Source organism: Poromitra crassiceps (assembly GCF_964638095.1).
Source record: "Poromitra crassiceps genome assembly, chromosome: 17".
Lineage (NCBI taxonomy): Eukaryota > Metazoa > Chordata > Actinopteri > Beryciformes > Melamphaidae > Poromitra > Poromitra crassiceps.
Window position 1 is genome coordinate 27,625,772 of NC_139635.1, and position 7,490 is coordinate 27,633,261.

Sequence of the window (7,490 nt, forward strand, 5' to 3'; positions counted from 1 at the left end):
CAGGTGGGAATCGTATCGAGGACCTAACTGTGAGGCGACAGCACTTACCACTGCGCCACCATGCCCACCTTCTACTTGCGTTGTTAATGCAGAATAAAAGTCTGACTCAAGGAAGACTCAGTCCTTACATTATGTAAGTTGATTTAGGTTTTTGACTTGTCTAATTTATTTTGGATGTGAGTCGTGTTTACAACAGAGTTCAGTCGTTTTACTGTTCTTTTATTGCTCACTTGTGCAGTGGCGTTGGGGGTTCCCACCACTTGTGCATTTCGTGCATGGATGTACAGACATGTTGTGAGTATCTTACAAGATTAGAATGTGTTGCAAACTCATGCTGTACATTTAATTTAATTGATTCCCAGCTAGCAATCTGCCGCTGCCTCTAGTGGCCTGCCATCTGATTTTGAGCGGCAGAGTGGCGGCGGCATTCCTTCAGCTACTGCCATTACTGATGAACCAGAATGTAAAAAGAAAGAAGGTCCGTACACTGAGCTCCCCACCAGCAGTAGAAGGCGCAGCACACAGGATGCCCCTCTTCAACCATCACCATTACTGAGCCACCTGATGCACCTAACAGCAGTCCCACCCCTTTGAGACCTTCCACCACTTTTAGAGGTAAATCTTACTTCACACCTCCCAAATACAGAAATCCATCTCTGGACACGTATTGCAGATTGGTGGAGAGTGATGTATCTGTGATTTTGAACAAAAGGAGGGAATATAAAGTGAGAAACAATTTATCTAAAGAGTAACGCGATGAACTCAAGTCTATAAGAGATGATAACACTTTAGTGATTCAGAGTGCTGATAAGGGGGGTGTGATTGTGGTACTCAACCGTGACTCCTATGATAATGAGGTACTTAAACAACTGAACAACCCCAAATTCTACAAGAAGCTGGACCATAACCCTGTCTGGGTTTTCAAAATGCGGGTTCACAACCTACTTAACCAGCTCCTTGAAAATGAACTCATTACCAAACCAGAACACTCTTTTATGAAGGTCGAGTTTCCTATCACTCCTGTTTTTTACACTGTACCTAAAATTCATAAATCATTTGTGGACACACCTCCTGGACACCCTATTATTGCTGCTATGGGGTCAGTCACAGAAAAAATCTCTGCTTTTGTGGACTATGCTCTCCAACCTATGGTAACTGCCCTTCCATCATACACAAGGGATTCTATGGATTTTATAAAAACTGTACAAACAATTGAACTGACTGATACTGAACAGTACCTAGTAACGATGGACATAGAATCACGTCCCATTTGAAGGAGGCCTACAAGCTGCTAATTTTTTCCTGGATAAGAGAGCTGTGGATACTCCTAGCACTCAGTGCATCCTGAGTCTCATTGAATGTGTACTCACATCTAACTATTTTATGTATGGCGCTGATTTCTTTCTACAGGTATCAGGAGTTGCCATGGGGTCTAAGATGTCACCAAGTTTTGCTTCCTTGTACGTGGGACTCTTCGAGACAGATTCCATCTCCAATGAACAGATAAATCCTTTTCTTCATCACATCTCTCTCTGGAAGAGGTATCTGGATGATGCTTTCTTCATATGGACAGGTCCTAAAGATCAACTGGTGCATTTCCATGATTTTATGAATCAGCAGAATCCCCATCTTAAATTCTCTATTTCCTTTGATGCTCATAAAATGAACATTTTGGACATTTTAGTTTTTAAGGAGGGCAACCTCCTCAAAACTGACCTCTATAGAAAACCTACAGACAGAAACTCACTTTTACATGGTGAATCCTTTCATCCAGTACCTCTCAAAAAGAGCCTTCCCGTCTCACAATTTAACAGGATCAGACGCATCTGCAGTTCTAATGAAGACTATCAGTTACAGTCAGTTGATCTAAAAAAACATTTTAGAAGGAGGGGGTATAGGGAGGAGTGGATTATGGAGGCATCTGCACGTTTTACTAACACCTCACAAATTGAGTGCTTGCAAAAAACAAGAGCTAAAGAACCTGATTCTAGAATAACTTGTTGCATTCAATATTCTCCTGTTGGAAGTGACATCGAGAAGGTGATTAAGAAACATTGGTAGGCTACATCTTAGACACAGACCCAGCTTTAAAAACATGTTTTGATGTCCTCCCTCGCCTTGTCTATAAAAACCTAATCTTCGTAATAATATTACGATGCTGGTGAGATCAGATCTGCCTCCTCCTCGCCCCCCCCACTCACTTTCTTAGTCAAATCCCCTCAGGCAATTACAGATGTGGAAATTGTCAGCAGTGCCATTTTACGTAGGAAAACTAAGACCTTCAACCATCCACACTCTGGAAAAAAAATTAATATAAAAGGACTTATAACTTGTAAAACGCAGAATGTCATCTACATGCTGCAATGTCCTTGTGGTCTTGTTTACATTGGTAAACTTCTCGAGCCCTGTTAGCTGTCCACTTTACAGAGGCACGACATAATATTTCAGATACATTGGCATTGAAGCCGTCCACTGCCCCTGGAGGGGAGGCCACCTTGATTCATTACTCCTGAGAAGAGAACTTTAAGCCTAATTAAGCCTTTTCTTTAATTCTCTTGGTCTTGTGGAGATATTTACATCTGTCATGATCTATTTCTATGTTGTGTGCTGCTGCTATGTTTAACTCTAATCTGATGTAGTCTCCTGTGCTGCTCCTTATAATTCTAATGTTGCTTATTGCTTATAGTGAGAGCTTTCTGGATATGAATCCTTGATACATTCTTTAGGGTCATCCTTTCAAATATAGAGACGCCTATTTAGACCTAGCCAGTTTTAGCGTATGATGGCCTTTTGGCCTGATATTTTGTCTTTTCTGTACTCTAGGGGTCTGACCTATATTTATTGTAATATACTGTAGCTGTATATATTTGATGTTTGTTTAAACATGTTTTTGTATTGTCAAATTGTATTTTCTAATGTAACTTCTTCCGGGATCATGTGACATGTCACATGACCGGGCCACGGGTATTTAAACATGGCGTCCTGTATGTCTTCATGTCTGAGGAAGAGCGTGTGCGCTCGAAACGTCATTACTGTCTTGTTGCTGGATGGCTAATTAAAAGGTAAACAGGAGCTCAGTGTGCGGACCTTCTTTCTTTTTACATTTTATTGTTTTTGGTTCCTGCACCTGCTTTATTGTGTTGGATGTGCGCGACTGCCTTTTTACTACTGATAATAATAATAATAATAATAATAATAATAATAATAATAATAATAATAATAATAATAATAGGCTACATACAATTTATATAGGCCTAGTGCTTTTCAAGAACTCAAAGCACTTTACAACATAATAAACAGTGGAGTTAAAAACCATTAAGATGAAGGAATTAGAATATATATAAAAGAGCAATGAGGGCAAAACAATAAAACATTTATAAATGATAAGCTTCTCTAAAAAGGTGGGTTTTGAGAAGGGACTTAAAGGAGTCTACACTATCTGCTGCCCTGATTGCGGGAGGAAGAGTGTTCCAGATACGAGGAGCAGCGGAGGAGAAGGCCCTGTGTCCCACAGTGCGTAGCCTTGTCTTGGGGAGAACCAGAAGACCAAGGCTGGAGGAACGGAGGGAATGAGTAGGACAGTGAAAGGGGAGGAGTTCAGAAAGGTAGTTTGGAGCAGAGTCGTTCAGGGATTTGAAGGTGATGAGCATCAATTTATAGGTTATCCTTATCCTGTATGGTATGGGAAGCCAGTGAAGATCCCTGAGGACTGGGGTGATATGTTGACGGAAAGAGGTGGAGCACAGGAGACGAGCAGCAGAGTTCTGTACCAGTTGCAGTTTATTGAGGAGACGTGAGGGGAGGCCAGTGAGGAGTGCATTGCAATAGTCCAAACGTGAGGTAACAAAGGCATGGATAAGGCGTTGTGCATCGGCTGGGTTGAGGTATGGGCGGATCCCTGCTATGTTTCGCAGGTGGAAAAAGGCAGACTGGTTTTATTGATGAAGGGTTCGAAGGAGAGTTTTGAGTCCAGGGTGACACCAAGGTTCTTGACTTGCAGGGAGGGGGAGACAGTCAGATCAGCAATGGGGAGGGTGAGGTTATGAACTGTGTTGGTTGTAGATGTTGGGGAGATGATGATGACTTCGGTTTTGCCCGTGTTGAGTTTCAAAAAACTACTGTGCATCCAGGATTTAATGTCCAGCAGGCAGTTGTTAAGTGACACCAGTGAAGCTGCAATGTCAGATGAGGTGTGATGAACCAGAACCCCATTTAACAGGACTGCCCCTTTTTCTTTCGTCCTGATCGCTTTGAAGGCAGCATAGACCGTGAATGCAGCAAGGATTGCACAAACATTACTGTTCTTGACAAGACACACAGCCTACACTGCTGGCTTGCCCCGATATTCTTACCCTAATCTTACCCAATTCTAGTCAAGTCTTTACTGTTATTTATCTGATAATAAAACAAAACCCAGAGGAACCCAGATTTGTTTACAACAACAAAAATATTGAATTGAATGTATTGGGTGTCAACTATTGCAATAAACTAATTTGAGAGGCATATTTCTGCTGGCATTATGCTTTTTGTAGGCTATTATTGTCAGGCTATTATTATTTTATTTCATATATCACACAGTTAATGTATTATTATTTTAAAACTGTATAACTACTTTTTCTACATAGCTTGTAGTTTCCTAAACTACATTTCTCCCAGGGTAGCTTATCTGTAGTTTCAACGACTTCCATGGTGAAGTAGTTGGTACTGTAGCTTCCTAAGCTATGCTTTCAAAGTAGCTTCCCCAACACTAATATAAAGGCATGGCAGATGATGTGTTCACAAAATAATGTATAATAATGTAATAAATGTGGGTTTAATATACCAGCAGGAGAAACTGCTAGTTAGCAGGAGAAACTGCTATTGTCAAAGCCCTTAAATAATCAAATGCACAGACTGGGGTATACAATACAACAATCTTTATTAGACAATCAAAGTAGAAAATGACACTTAATTCAGTTAGCCTATTTCATAAAAGAGGGCAGGGCAAATAGACAGGGGGCAACCAGCCACAATAAGGCTTCCATTAGTTTGAGAAACCACCACACACAGGGCTAAGCATAACCTACATTCCCAAAGCGTATCTCTTTATCTAATGAGGCCTGCCTATCTCTGCTCTCTCCCTGGTGGAGTCGAGCCCATCTAAGTGACGGTTCTCCCGTATCTTTTCTATTTTTAGTGTTATCTGCACACTCCCTCCTGGAGCTGAGACAATTCCATTTAAGTGACGTTCTCCCGTCTGGCTCCCTGCCTGTGCAGGAGAGCACCAAGGCTCTGAGGTCCGGTTCTTTTATGTCATTGTCGTCGAGGGTGTGTCTATGTTTTTTGCTGACTCAATGACTTCAATTCTGATTGGATGCTACATGATCCCTCTCCTAATGGTGCCCCTGCCCATCTACTGGGCCACCTCCCTTAGGTGTTTTGAACTCAATGATACTCTAACTGAACCATCCTCCTATGGTCTTGAACTCAATGACACTCTCTTCCCACTCTCATCTGAAACATGTTATGTAACAGGCTTACTTCAGCACACAACAATGCATTAATACAATTGTCATTTCAAACTTTGTGCATGTAACACAGACTATTTCAGCATACAATTAAAATCCATTCATATTGAGATTACATTTTCCACTTGGAAGTCCATAGACGCGTGTTCACATCCCTCAGTCAACACAATGCATTTCAACGATATAATACAATCCATGTTTCACGTGACATATGGTTATAACATTGTGACTTCAGTGCACACAGGAGTCTCCTCTCCTCCAGTCGGCTTTGCCCCCTCGGCAGGTGGCGGAGCAAAAGTTCATCCAAAGTTCAGCTTTTCCAACAGTGTAATCACCTCAGTTCTGTCAATCAGGGAGTCCCTATTCCTGACGTCATGGACCCACAGCTGATTCACATCACAATAATAACAGATGTAGCAAACCTGCTCTGTCACCAGCCCAGAACCAATCAGTCTTGTTCTTCAAAATATTTGATTCTTTGCCCAGTATCTGTCAACCACTATCATTAGTGAAGCGCATTAAGGTTAAGGTTAAACTTCAACACCACACCTTTTTCTTCTTCTTTTTACACCTATAAGCGCCCAAGGTCTTGTAAGGTCTTGCAACAACATTGCAAGACCTTAACAACATTGACAACATTAAAAATCACACAATAGAATGAGTAGTTCTTTAAAGTAGAGATCCAATACAAATGTTTAGTCATGATATCAGATATATGAAGTCAGAATTGTGAGATAGAAAGTCACAATTGTGAGGGGCAAAAAAGTCATACCTCGCTCATTGTCTCCCACCAGTCGAAGACCAAGGGGGAGAGGGGGGTCTCGGTCCATCCGTCACACTGTAATGTCCCAAATGTAAAGGCCCAAAGCAACCACATTTGACATGGTTTCTCTGCCCCCCCCCCCCCCCCCCCCCCCCCCCCGATGATTCCACACAGAGAGGAAGCAAATAGTTGGATTTCTGATCAACTGTCATATATCATGTTATTTATGAGGGCTTTAAAACATTAATGACATGATGAATAGATCTGGGGGCCGGGGCTATAAAAAAAATAAAAAGAATAAATAAATACCAAGGTCATGACCTCGGTGTCCTCAATGGTATCTACGGGCCTGGGTGTAGCAAACCTGCTCTGTCACCAGCCCAGAACCAATCAACATGTCTTGTTCTTCAAAATATTTGATTATTTGCCCAGCATCTGTCAACCACTATCATTAGTGAAGCCTATTGTTACCCTGAAGGTTAAACTTCAACACCACACCTTTTTCTTCTTCTTCTTTTTACACCGCCCAAGGTCTTGTAAGGTCTTATATAAAAGAAAAAGGTCTGAGTCTGACCCATTCTAGTCTCTCCCCAGACTCCAATATTATGTGGAATCGCTGTGCTCCGCATCTGCAGCATGTGGTAACAATGTAGGCCACATGTGTCAAACTTAAGGCCCGGGGGCCAAATCCGGCCAGGCTCCTGATTTGTGGCCCACGAGAGCTAGTAAATAATACAATTTGTGCAACTAGTGCAGTGCCCGTTCCCCCATGCACGACCACCCCGTGGGTGCTCCCCCCCGCACACACACTGCACTCTGTCAGGTCCCCCCAAGTTTGAAGTCGATCCAAAAAACAGTTCTCGAGATATGCGAAGAAAATACATACAAACAGTCCTGGAATAAGTCCAAATTGCATGAAATGCGCTGCACACCATCGGGGTCCGAGCAGCGCACTCCCCAAGTTTGAAGTCGATCGGACAAATGGTTCTCAAGATAAACCACTTTTTGTGTGGCCAGTAGGTGGCCACAAACTGAGCTCTACTGATTATTTCTCCTTGATTTTATTAATGACAGACTTGTAAATGCATATTTGGAGAGGCACATACATAGGAGGAGATTTCTTCACCCTCTGCTCTTAATTGGAACCTGAGGAGGGATGCTGCCCCCCCCCCTAAACATAAACACAGGGTCGTTCCTGTGTTTACTTTCTCAGTAGGTGT